Genomic DNA, 13,489 nt, shown 5'->3' with positions numbered 1-13,489 from the left:
AATTAGGAATGGCATAGTCTCCGAGTCAGAGTTTCAAAAGGTCAAATTAAACGCATTTGTAGCTTGCTTTAGAGTACTGAAGAAGGCTGTTGGATCCAACTTTGAAGTCCACATGGAAAATTCATGCAGGATAATGGAAAGCTACCCCCTGAGCAATGGTTTCTTATGAAGAAGAAAATCCTGGGTAAACAGCCCCAAGTGGAACAGCAGACCTACCCAAGAGCACTCTTCAGGCTAGACAGCTACAAAGCAGGGAGTACCCAGATTCCCACTCAGAACTTACAGAAAGCCGAATACTCACCTCCCCCCAGCTTCCTGCTTTCAACCTTCTACCCATTAGGCATCCAGCGCAGACGCTCTATTTATACACTTACTTTATGCATCCTTAGCGGTTACATTCACAACCAGACCTTTAAAAAATGAGTAAATCAGGACAACTGTGTGTCTGAGCAATATATTCAAACCACTTTTTAAATTTTTTTTGTTGATTCTTTTCACACCACGCACCCCAGTCCCACTCATTTTCCCTGTCCTCTCATACCCGCTCTTCACCCTTGTGTCCTCCCCCACCAAAGGAAACACACAAACAAGCAAACAACAAAAACAAAAACAAAGCATACAAAGAAAGCATCTCACCGTGGAAGCTGTAGTATGCCCAGTGTGGTAGTGTGTCCCACAGTGTGTCCCTCTGTCCACACGTCTTCACTTGCAAACGTTCATTGAAATGAGTCAATGGTCTGGTTTGAGATCTCCGGCTTCTGTGACACCATCACTACTGAGTCCTCCTGTGACTCCTCCAGGTCATCCTGTTGTCGCCCTGTGTTATGGAGACCCTCCAACTTTGAAACAGCAGGACTGGCCCTTTCATGTGTCCCAACCGTTCACTGATGATATAGATTTTGGGGTGGGCCACTTCAGAGCCCTGGTGGTAGCTGAGCTGTTAGCCTGGAGGTTCTCCCTTATTTGTACCACGAGGGAAAGTTCTGCAGCACTGCTCCGGCTGGGTCACCCAATGCCATCCATGGGAGACAGCGTAGCTCTCCCGTTCTCATGTCTTCAGGGCTGGTCCCCCGCACTGCACCCGTGCCTCCAGAGGGACTTCCACTGTACTGCCCAAAGTGCAGGGCCCGCTCTCCTAAGCGCTGCGGTGGGTGAGGGACAGGGCCAGCTCATCAGCTCTCATCACCTCAGAGTTAGTTCTCCAGATCTGTCACAGGTGGCAGAGGGGCGGGGGAATGGCATCACTGCTGTACCCATGGCAGACAACTGGCAGAGAGGTGGGGCCAGCTCTCCCAAGCTCTCTTGCTCAGGGCTGGATAACCTGTGCACCCTCTACCAGGATCAGCTCTATTGTTCTGCCCAGACAAGGTGCCTGGCCTGTTCTGCGTGCTGCAGGCAAGGGGGAGACTAACTCTCCTGAGCTCATGACTCTGTGGGCATCTTTCCTGACTGCTGGAGGTAACAGGAAGCAGAGGGGGAGCATCAACGCTGCACCCATGTCACCCCCTGGCAGATGGGTGGCAGGGTCAGCTCTCCAACACCCATGCCCTCAGGGCTGGCTCATCCACACCCTGACCACCAGGACCAGCTCCACTGTGCTGCCTGAGCCAAGCACAGGGCCTGCTCTCCCAAGTGATGCCACCGGTGAGAGATGGGCTGGCTTTCCAGAGAACCTCATCAAGTTATGCAGTTATGCACATCCCGTAGACATTGGCATGGTCCCCAAGCATCTACCTCAACCAGGGACATCCCCATGTTCTCTAGTGGCAATATGAGCCACAGACTTCCACACCGACCCCTGCCAGTGTGTAGCCATGGACTCAGACATGACCCTCAGTGACAGCTCTGATTGGAACCCACCATGGTCTCAGGTAATGAGGCTGGCCACTCAAAACAGGCTACTCTTCTTCACCCTCAAGTCTCCAGTTCCACCTCTCTTCACAATGTTCAAGCTGCTCCACTTTTCTTTCTCTTTCATCCGACTACCATACTCACACATTGGGGTGGTTCCTGCTTCAGGCTGACCACGTCGCTGGTGGGCCCCTGAACGACTTCCTTGATCCATGCTGTGTCAAGTGGTGGCAGGCAGGTGTCTTTGGCCGGCCTGTGCCTGCTTGAGAACAGGTCTGTGACTGGCATGGCCCACAGGTCTCTGTCTGTCTTCCTTCTCCTGTGCTGTACTGCCTGGAATTTTTTTTATGAGTTCTAGGCATAAGACAGCTTTGGCCATCAAACCAGGCATCAAGCTAGAATGAACAAAGGACAGCCATCTGCTCTGCCCCTGACTGATATAAGAACAACACCAACAAGGTATCTCTTTTCCCATTGCCAGAAGGTACAAAAATATTTCTTTAATTGATTTTCCAGCAAACGGGGACAACCTCACACCAAGTGCTTTGCAAAACACTTTGCAAAGTTCAAACTAGTAGCAGGCAGTTAACATAAATAATTTGCTTCAAAAATACTTTTCCTTATAAAGCTTTCTCTGAAATATTATTTCATTTTCTTTAGCAGGCCCTTTGATCAAAGCTGCTTCAGCGCAGCCCTGCATCCAGATTTCAAGCAGTTTCAAAAGATTGGGGCCAAATTATTGTAGACAATCAATGTGTGTGCTATGTTCCATTGTTTCCCCGATGAGTTATCATTTTCTTATGAGGAAGAACCTGGTTTCCTAAATTCTCAGGAGCTCCTACAACAAGATGACAAGGAAGCATATGAATTTCATAACAATTAGAAAAAAAGAAAACAAAACAAACAAAATAACACTAAAATTCATAAGACAGCTGGCATTGCCTTTATGTCAAACAAGAAAATGAACTGTAATTTGTAATATAATAGCCCAACACAAATCCAGCTAATATGTTTGGTGCCCAGCAAAACACCTGGCACATGGAAGCCATTTTCACATCTTATTTTACTAGAATCTCTCCTCAGAACTATGAATACAAAGCACAAATGAAAGCAATTCTATTGCAAAGTGTTACCTGGCATTCTTCTCTTTTTAACATTTTTTTGTAATTATTATTATTATTGTAAAGTTCTCCTTCTTGGAATTGAAAAATAACCATCATGTCCACTCAAGTTCCTGCTTCTAGGGAACTTAAAAAAAATTATTTACAATGTTTAAAGTCTATATTTGGGGCTGAGGTAGGAAACAATAGAATTCTTTTCTTTCAAATAGCATTTTATGTTTATATCATGCCTTCTTAATTATGCATACCAATCATATTTTTTATTATTCACTTTTTCTTTGATATTTCAGTCCCTCTCTCATATCTGCAACCAGGCTCACCAGGAGGCATATACAAAGGGTTTTAACTCTTTATTTTCTATGTGATTAAAACTTTAATTAAAAAAAAAAATCTACATGCCTGGAGAGATGGCTCAGTGGTTAAGAGCACTGTCTGAGCTTCCAGAGGTCCTGAGTTTAATTCCTAGCAACCACATGGTGGCTTACAACCATCTATAATGTGATCTGTCATGCCCTCTTCTGGTACACAGGTGTACATACAGATAGAGAATTCATATACATAAAGTAAATAAAGAAATTAAAAAAAAAAACTATGTCAACTGGACAGCTCTGCTCCTTCCAGGTAGCCGGTATTGGGACCTAGAGGACAAGACATTGAGTATCACTCTTCAGACAGCTAGACAAGTCTCCTCCAAACACAGCAGTATCCTGATGAACAAGACCAACAAATGGTCTGAGGGAGCAGGTCTTGTGGAATAGGCTAGAGAAATTACCACTATCCATCTGGATGGACAAAGTGCTAGTGTAAGCAAGAAATAAAGTCCATAAAAACATGAAAATGAGCTTGTTCATCAAGAGTCAGCAATAGAACGAGAGCAATCCCACAAACTAAAAGATAAATTCACAATAGGAAAGATAAGTACTACTTTACATGAAGAAAAGCAATCTTCCTGAACTCATTATCTCAAACTGATGATACAAGTTAAAATGCATCACCTATAGACACACATTCTGAAAGAGAGTAAAGCAGGCTGAGCATGTGATTCATTACACAGTCCATTAACAGTTTCAACACAAAGGCAGACATTGATAATTGTACACAGACAACAGGTGCAGCAGACCTGCTCCGTGCCAATCAACCTGAGAATATAGTCACCCTGACTTGAAAGACATAGTCTGGTTCATCCCTACCCACGACTAGCTGGCAGGACAGCGCATAGTCATGTCTTCCTGCCATTAGATGGCACTGAGTCAGAATAGGAGGACAAAGCTACCCACCTGCCCGCCATGATAAGCTGTTTAGTGAGTTCTCAGTGCTCTCAGCCTGTGCATGTCTCCTGTGACTGATCACAGCTGCTGAATGTTCATGAGAGCAACCACCATGTCTTGCCTGTAAATAGGGATTCATAACAAATATAAAACATCTTACTGACATTGGACCTAGCTCTTCGTATGGATTCTGAAATAAATCCTGTTTTCTACAATGTGATCCTGGAGAGCACCTCCTGCCTGGGCTCCCATCTAATCATTCAGGTACCTGTGGTCAAGCATGGTAGAAAAAAGGGAGGAGTCCCAATGGGCACTGTCACAAACACCATCAGTCCTGATTCACTGCTCAAGTGTGAGCCTAGAAGAGAAGGTTCTGTTTGGGCTATTCAGAAGCACATTAAGGCAGAGACTGACAGGCCCACACACTTCAAAAAGTGAGGATTGGTGGATGAGATTGTGTGGAAATGAATGTATGCTCCATGTGGGAAAGAAGTTGGCTCCTAAAGAGCTCCTAAACCTCTCTCCCTTTACATTTCCCAAACAACGTGCGCAAATGCTCTTACTAGGATTTCAGGCTTGAGATGGAGGCGTGGGATGACAATACCTATTTTCTGCAAGGGCTGAGGGTTGTCTGCGTGCCTTGCTTGGCCATGTCTCTGTAGGCGGGAATTACGTCTATGGTACCTGAAGAGGTTCAATAAATTTTAAGTAACGGTAATAATTACAGTTTCCCAGATGGTTGGCTACTTGCCAGTTTCCCAGCAAACTAGCAAAGCAATGAAAACATCTACTTGTTCTTAAAATGACTACTGTTCTAAATGAAATTATTGGAGAGAGAGAGGAAAAGGCCCAATCACTTCAATAATCAAACTAGTCTCATTATTGGGCTCCCTGTGTGCTTGTGTTTGAATTTTCTAATGTGGTTTTTGGCATTAAGTGGGATTTCAAAAGCTAAATAGGTCACACATGCATACAAATGGTTGAGTGAGTCACATAACAGCTTTCTGTTCCCAAGATTTTTCCTATCAGGCTCCTTTTTTTAATTAAAAGGGAAAATTGTCAAGGATAGCAGACAACTTAATGTGGGAAATTTGGCAGTCATAGGGAAAGAACTGACACTTCCATTAATAATCCTAACTTCTAAACATCAACTGAGTTCACTTTTCATTGTAATCTAGGCACAGACAGAGGCTGTGAAAGTTAGAAGAGACGCTGGAGACTGAGTTGACACATTCAGGTCCCTTTGTGGCATGAGCTTTTAATTAGAAGGGGATGCAGTTAGTCTTCAGAAGCTATTGTCTTATCACCGATGGCAAACTTCTACATAGCAGAACCATATAGAACCATGCAGTCCACAGCCAGACACCAACGTCTACAAGCTAGATGCTGAGTCTCCCCACAAAGGGGCCAGGACAGGTTCAAAAGCTGTAGGATAAGAGATAAGGAAGATGCATGTAACTCATCAACCACCGAAGTGTATTGTAATCCCACAGAAGAAAGAGAAAACATATAGTATGCCCCAAATTGTTTTGTCCTGGACCAACTCCCTGGGAGAATTTGCAGAGAGGAATCTCTATGCCGCACTAACTCAACACACGGTGTGAGGTTGTTCTCTGGACTGCCCTTGGCCAGGCGGTCCTCTAGACCAAGCACACTTCTAAGCTGCAGCAGATGACCTGTAAGCTTTGTCGGGGCACTTCTAACCTGCAACACGTGCTTGCTGTCACTGACGGCACTCTCCAGCGACCTCTGTTCTGTCTGTGTCCAGCAAGAGCCTCCTCTCTGCTGTCAGTGACTGAAGGTCAGTGACCTGAAGGCAAAGGAGTCTTAGCCTCCTCGGAAGTATGGGAGCAACCTGAACCCCTCAGTCAAGTGGCCCCTGAAGGGTAAGGATGTAGGGAAATCAAAACCATGAGCATGGGGCTGAAGCCACTGAGTCTTTGAAAACTGCAGAAACAACAGCCCTTGTCTGTATGTTGTGCGTGCTGCCCTTCCGGCTGATGCCAGTGCCTCCTTAGGGCCACCACCACTACAACTGGATTACTAGAGTTTGTTTCCACCTTTTATTTTTCTGTGAAAATTCTCTCGCGTCCTTTCTGGTTGGCTGAGCCAATTAGCGTCACACTGGGATTCAATTGCCTTCTTGAGTTTTGGCATTATAAAGTTTTTATCTGTTTGAGTTGTGTGTCTATGTGCATGTGTGTGCATGCATGCATGCATGCGTGGATTTGTTTGTATGTACGAATGTGTGTTTGAGTGTGTGTGCGTGTGTGTGTGTTACTTGTGCTTTTTCTTTTTTAATTTTTTATTCTGATTTATTTGCTTGGTTTTGCTGTTTGTTTTCTAAAGAGAAAGAGAAGGCATGAAGTTGGGTGAGTGGAGAAGAGGGAAGGAGCTGGGAGGAATGGGGACAAGGAAGAAATCATGATCCGAATATATTATATGAAGAAATATTCTCAATAAAATATAATTGTATAATATAAAAAAGAAATAGTGCTTTATAAACTATTCCATATTTTCTCATCTTTTTCTCAGGTGATTGTAATAGTTTCAGATATTGGGCATCTTCATATGATTTCTGCCGATTCCTCCTGAGTGGTGCTGTACAAAAAAGTTCCATATTTGTTTTTACTGTCATCTCAGCTTGGTCTCTCTGCTTCATTAGTTTGTTATTGATGACAACTTCACTGAACTTCTCAGGAGAAAGCTTTTCTGCACCTGTCAACACATCAGAACTCAGATGTGACTGGTCTTGTGTGTGTGTGTGTGTGTGTGTGTGTGTGTGTGTGTGTTTTCATTTTGGAAAGGAGGAAAACTCTATGGAGCATGGGTGGTTATACATCTAGGCCAATGTGTCTGGAATGTATGTGTCTGTGTATTTTTTTAAAGGATGGAACAGGATTATTTTGTAAAATGTTACACTGTGCATTTATTAAGTAACCACTCTGGCTCCTAAATGACAGTGATTTTTAAAGTCAAACTATGACTTTAAAGAGTTAAAAATTAAAGCTGGGAGTGGTGGTGTATGCCTTTGATCCCAGCACTCAGGAGAAAGAAGCAGATCTCTGTGAGTTCAAGGACAACCTGGTCTATAAAGCAAGTCTAGGACAGACAAGGCTGCTACACAGGGAAACCTTGTCTTGAAAAATAAGAATTAAAAGTTATAATTTTCCCCAATGTCTTTACCTGTCAATTGTAGAAGAGTCCTACATTAGTTAAACAGTTTTGTATCAACACTGTTTCCAGTGGAAACACAAACAAATGTCTGCTCACCCCAGAGAGGTGAGCAACAAATAAATAGTTCCACCCAAGACTTTATTGCTAAACCATTTAATTTAATTGAGTGAGGGACTACCTGCAGGATCATGGAAAGCCTATAGGTAGGCTACAGCACCAAAGCGAGTCTCTTCCCAACCCTAGTAAACATTAACTGCTCACAAACCCTTGGGAAAGGCAGGACCTCACGTCTCTAGTGCCCCTATGTCTCAGAAGCATCCTTTGACTAAACGTTAGTGTTCCCAATATTGTGCAGATCTCCTGGGAGTAATCACAACTGCCGAAAGTTCAGCAGCAGTCATGTCATGGCTTTGGGGTAAGAGTCCATAAGAGCTTTGAAACCTTTCACTAGTGTTGGAGTTGCTTGCTACTACTGATCCAGAAAGCAAATCTTATTTTCAGCAATGGGATCATTAGCTACTTTAATTTCTCTTTTGCTTGCATTTCAACATCAAGATTTTCAAATAAAATTCTTTTTTTAACATTTTTGTCTTGGTGTGTGTGTGTGTGTGTGTGCACAGAAAGAGTGTGGGGGTCAGAAATCAAAACAGAAAAGTTCGTTTTTTCCTTCTACCTTGTGAATTCTGCGGAATCAAGCTCAGGACATCAGACTCAGTGGCCAGTATCCTTACTGACTAAGACATTTCACTGACTAGCAGATAAAATCTTGACAGTTAGCTAACTCATCCAAAGAAAGATGTTTGAGAAAGTTGTACTCAGTAAAAAAATTTAGAGATAGATTTCTATGGTTACAATGAATTGAAAACCTTTTTCTCATATATATTTCATCTTTAAAGGAACAAAATAATAAACAAAAACAAATGAGCCATGCCAATGGCTCCGTAGAAGACTTAGTTCCAATTATTTGTTCAGCCAATATGGTAAATGAGTGCCATGAAAGTCATGTGGTCCCATCAAGGCAAAGTTTATGTGTATATGGTAGGAAAAGAATCTAGTTACTTCAGATAATCCAAAACAACTTCCATTAGCCTATAGCTATTCTGATAATACTCCTATCTGGACTCAACATGGAGAACCCAAAATTTATCTATAGGTACAAACCACCTCTCAGCTACTTGATTGTCAATTAAACCTTACTTGAATTACAAGTACTAAATGATTGTTTTTACTAGAGAAGAAAAAGCAAAATATTCTTCTACCCTTACTCTGTCTGTCTCTAGCAAAGATTAACGTCTTTCTCAGTAAAGTAAAATCCAAGAAATGCCTCCCCCCACAGCATCCTGTAGGTAAGAAGGAAAAAAGTTCCTGGAAGACCAGCAGTCAGGCTGCCTTCTTTTCTCCTGAATGTAACCAAAGCAATGCATAGGACCTGAGATACTAGTCTCAGCTGTAGAGTCAAAACTGCAGAACCTGTCAAATCTGACTTTCCCATATATGGCTCTAAGAGAAACCCATCACATCATTTATAAAATGTAGCCCAGGCTTTAGGTGATCATGAACAAGGGGAACTTCTGCTAGTCAGTTTTCTGCCTGCTCAATTGTCAACCATAGGCCATGAGCCTTTTGATTTAAGACCTGTGTTTAATGTAGTCCATGGTAGATCAGTATCCAAGTGGGTTCCCTAGTAAGGGGAACAGGAATTATTTCTGACATAAACTCAATGACTGGCTTCTTTACCACCCCCCCCCCCGAGGGAAGAACAGCCTTGCTTGGACACAGAGGAGGACATTGTAGCCAGTCCTGAAGATACCTGATAAGGGTCAAATGGAAGGGGAGGAGGACCTCCCCTATCAGTGGACTTGAAAAAGGAACAGGGAGGAGATGAGGCAGGGAGGGTGAGATTGGAAAGGAACGAGGGAGGGGGCTACGGCTGGGATACAAAGTAAATAACCTGTGGTTAATATTAAAAAAATAAAAATGAATTAAAAAAAAAGACCTGTGTTGAGGTAGGTTCCTTGTGGCAGAAGTACATGGCAGAGAAAATTCATTCACCTCATGGTTGTGAGCAAAAGAGGGAGGTCTTCTGTTCAAGGAAAACCCTCAATGGCTGGGAGACCTCCCATGAGGTCTACCCTAAGTTCCTACTATCTCCAAGTAGTGCCAAGCAGAGGAGAAAGGATTGCACATGTGCTTTGGGAAAAAAAAATTTCAGATTCCACCTAGAGAAGATTCTCCTGTCCTTTGTGGGTAATGTAGAGTTGTAGTATCCAGGGCAAGATCTCCATGAAAGATCTCAATGTTTCTCTCTTAGATGTTGTTTGAGCATTGCTAACCTGGAGAATACTGGCTCAAAATTCATCATACCTTAAAATGTTTTAATTGATTGGTTATTATTGTGTGTTTATGATGTGTGTCGGTGGTGGTATGTATGCCATAGGTGGTGTGTGAGGTCAGAGGACAACTCTGTGGATTCTCCTTCCACCTTTCTATGGGCTCTAGGGATCAAACTCAGGTTGTTCAGGCTTCAGTGGCAAGCACTTACTGGCTGAGCCATCTCACTAGCCTCAGCCTATAGAACCTTTAAAATCATTAGATACTACATATTGTGGCTGTAATGTTATCATTTATTCTATGTGCACAGCTCTGGTCTAAGTATTACAAAAATGTATTATTTAATCCTCAAAACACAAGAAGAGTCATACAGTGAGAACTCATCTTATTGATGAGTTAACGGAAGCATCAATAGGTTACATGAAGTGGCCAAAGTTACACATGCGGTAAGTGATGAGGCCAAGACCCAAGTCAAGTGTGTCTGGCTTCAAAGACATTTAAGTACACGATGGCACAAACTGTTCCATGGAACCTTTGAGAAGCTATGTACAAGAATCCCGTTTGGTTTTTTTGGTTTGTTTGTTTGTTTTTTTTTTTTTCATGTAGGAAAAACACAAACTGTCTAAGCAGAAAAGTAGTCATATTAAATCAGCCAGCATAAAAAAACTTATGCTAACCATATCTGTGGCTCCTCACTGAGAAAAGAAAGGGGTGACAGGCAAATTCCTCTCTTTGCGTATTTAACAGTCAAGAGAGGAAAGATCAGCTTGTCTGCTGGTAGTAAGGTGTGGCCTGGGGCAGTGTCCCAGGTTCTCCTGTGGGTTTCCAAGCCTGCCTGTAGAGGCTGATACCCTCCAACAGGTCTCATGTGTTATCTGTGCCAGGTTCTGTGATTGTTTCTGACTCCTTTCTGCTTAGCCTCACAGGCGCATATGGCACACTGAACCTCTCTCTTTCTTCAGACAGCTCCTCTGGGAGCTGTATAGAACCCCTTCCTTCCAGAGTCCTGCCAAGCCACCCCTTCCTACGTCCACAGCTGGTTCTTCTTTTGCTTCTATGACTAATGATAGAGTTGGATTCAGGTCTCTGTCCTTCATTGTCACTTCTTCATTGTGTCCACACTCATTCCTGCCACCCCACACACCAGCTTCGTGTTGGTACATCACACCCACAAGTCACCGGTGGAGGTCTCTCTGCCTGTTCGACAGGTCAGACGTGACCATTTAACAAGCCTCTAGTAGAGACGCGTCCCAAATAGAACCCATAATCCCCTCAAAGCCTTCTGTCTCACTTTCTAGCTCCGGGATATACCTGGTGACCTGGGCCAAATGCCTGCAACTCACCCTGGGTGCAATCTTTCCATCATCACCCACGTTCTCTCCATCAGCAAATGACTGGGGTTCTGATTCTGAGTCTTGGCCGCTAATGCTTCTGCCTGCTTTCATGCCACCTTCCCCTCTATCCTTAACTGCCTCCTACACACTCCCCACATCTGCCTCTGTACTTGCAGTTCTCTACGGCACCATCTTTTTAAAAATGGAAATTACATCCTGTCATTTCACTGTATAAAAGCCTCAGTGTCCCTTGTCAGTATTAGAACAAAACTCAAATGCCTCACCATGACTCTTGACACCCACCGTACCTGGATCCTGCCTTCCTTAATGACTACTTTTGTCTCCCTTCCCCTCACTCACTCACCACTGACACCTGAGCGTGTTCCTCCACACAGCCCTCGGAGCCATCAGCCTGGGGTGCTTGCACAGGTCACCCCCTGAATCAACTCCAGAGAGGGCCTTCTGTCACTGTCCTGAACTCAGTCACTTTGATGGTTTGAATAGGTCTGTCCCCCCATAGGGTCATGTGTTTGAATGCTTGGCACATAGAGAGTGGCACTATTGGGAGGTGTGGCCTTGTTGGAGTAGGTGTGGCCTTGCTGGAGGAAGTGTGTCACTGTGTAGGTGGGCCTTGAGGTCTCCTATGCTCAAGCTACCTCCAGTGTGGCACACAGTCTCCTTCTGCTGCCTTCGGATCAAGATGTAGAACTGTCTCAGCTCCTTCTCCAACACCATGTCTGCCTGGACACTGCCATGCTTCCCACTGTGATCCTAATGAACTAAGCCTCTGAACCGATAAGCCAGCCCCAATTAAATATTAGCCTTTGGAAGAGTTGCTGTTGTCATCACGTCTCTTCAGGGCAATAGAAACCTTAACGAGGACAGTCACACTCTTCCATTATCCTGTTCCAGTTTGGTCATGGCACTTCTTACCATTAAATCATCTTTATTTTTGTAAATGCATGGGTAAATCTGCCTCCCACTACAATGTGTCCACAGAGATTGTGTGTCTTCCGCACAGGGAATAGTACCATACACATGGTCTGCCCGCAGTAAAATGGGTTTAGCACACAGATGTCTAAACTTTGAGGACTGGTTAAAGCTCTAGAACAGTGGTTCTCAACCCACCGATCATGACCACACTGGGGGTCCCAAATTAGATATCCTCACATCAGATATCTACATTACAATTTATAACAGTGGCCAAAGTACAGTTATGAAGTAGCAGTGAAATAATTTTATGGTTGTAGAGTCACTATCACATGAGGAACTGTATTAATGGGTCACAGCATTAGGAAGGTTGAAAACCACTGCACTAGAAAAAGTTTCTCCTGTACAATGGATTCCAGATGGGAGGTTTGGGGGAGGGGGGTGGCAGGAGATCTTATATAGGTCTGAAATTCACACCGTCTAGGAAGATACACAAATATATAAAAGATCTTAGGTTGGGTATATGTCAATATATCAGAGTTTTCCCGTGTTCTATTAAATTTTGTTATTCATCAAGCATTGAATCACCAGCAAGAACTACAGCCCTGTCAGGTGAGTCTCCAGAAATAAAAGCAGGTGTTCTTTCTCTTTAGGAATTTGCCTCCCTTAGGCTGTTCTTCTGCCTCCCAAGTTGATGTTCTGCCTGCCTTCTTTAACAATTACCTTGCCTCCCCAGCAGCGTCTCCCCAGCAACCAGCTAGAGCATCCTCCTGTACCATTCCATAGACAATCAAGGTGAGCTTTAAAACTCATCAAGCCAACAAATCTCCCTCTACATCCAACTGGCTGCCAAATCTTATCACTGACAAATAAAGGAGTAGTAAGTCCAAAGTATAGATCAACTCATATCCCACGGATCGCTCCTCTGAATCGAGAATCAAAATGAGGAAAATAAAAAAAAAAATGCTGATATTAAAAAGAAGAAAAGTTCTGGCATTGAAATGCTATCTGTGGGTAAGTAGCTACATTAGATTTGACAATGAAGGAGGACCCCTGTATCGAGGTAACATTTTATTCAGCAAACAATCACTGATCGATTACTGTATACTGGGCAATGATCGAGAGAGAATGACAGGAGTGGGAAAGGAAATAAGGTTTAAGCTCTAGTGGAGAGAGGTTAAAAATAGAAGTAGTTCTATGAAGAAAGTAAGTGATGAGTGAGCAGGGTGGTTTCAGTGGGTGAAAGTGCTTACCAGCCAAACCTGATGACCTATTTGATCCTCCAGATCCACATGGGGAAAAGATAGAATCAACTCCCACAAGTTATCCTCTCACCTCCACATGCATTTTGTGGCATGTGAACATACATAGTTTTGTTTTTTGTTTTTTTTTTCAATTGTTTTGCTTGCACATATGTCTTATGTGCTGTGTGTGTGCCTGGTGCAGGTAGAGTCCAGAAGAAGGCATCTGATTGCTT

The 13,489-nt window shown here is 43.4% G+C and overlaps 1 non-coding gene across 1 annotated transcript; it reads right to left on the bottom strand.

The window, feature by feature from the left end:
* Window positions 1–2,196: 2,196 nt before the first annotated feature.
* On the bottom strand, window positions 2,197–2,338 carry LOC132649653 (small nucleolar RNA SNORA48). Its single transcript, XR_009588133.1, has one exon. It is a non-coding gene; the product is annotated as a small nucleolar RNA SNORA48 (small nucleolar RNA).
* Between the last annotated feature and the right edge of the window lie 11,151 nt (window positions 2,339–13,489).

The sequence above is a fragment of the Meriones unguiculatus genome, chromosome 20 (assembly GCF_030254825.1).
Source record: "Meriones unguiculatus strain TT.TT164.6M chromosome 20, Bangor_MerUng_6.1, whole genome shotgun sequence".
Classification (NCBI taxonomy): domain Eukaryota; kingdom Metazoa; phylum Chordata; class Mammalia; order Rodentia; family Muridae; genus Meriones; species Meriones unguiculatus.
The sequence above is the reverse complement of the archived record's forward strand: the minus strand, read 5'-3'. Positions and strand labels throughout refer to the sequence as shown.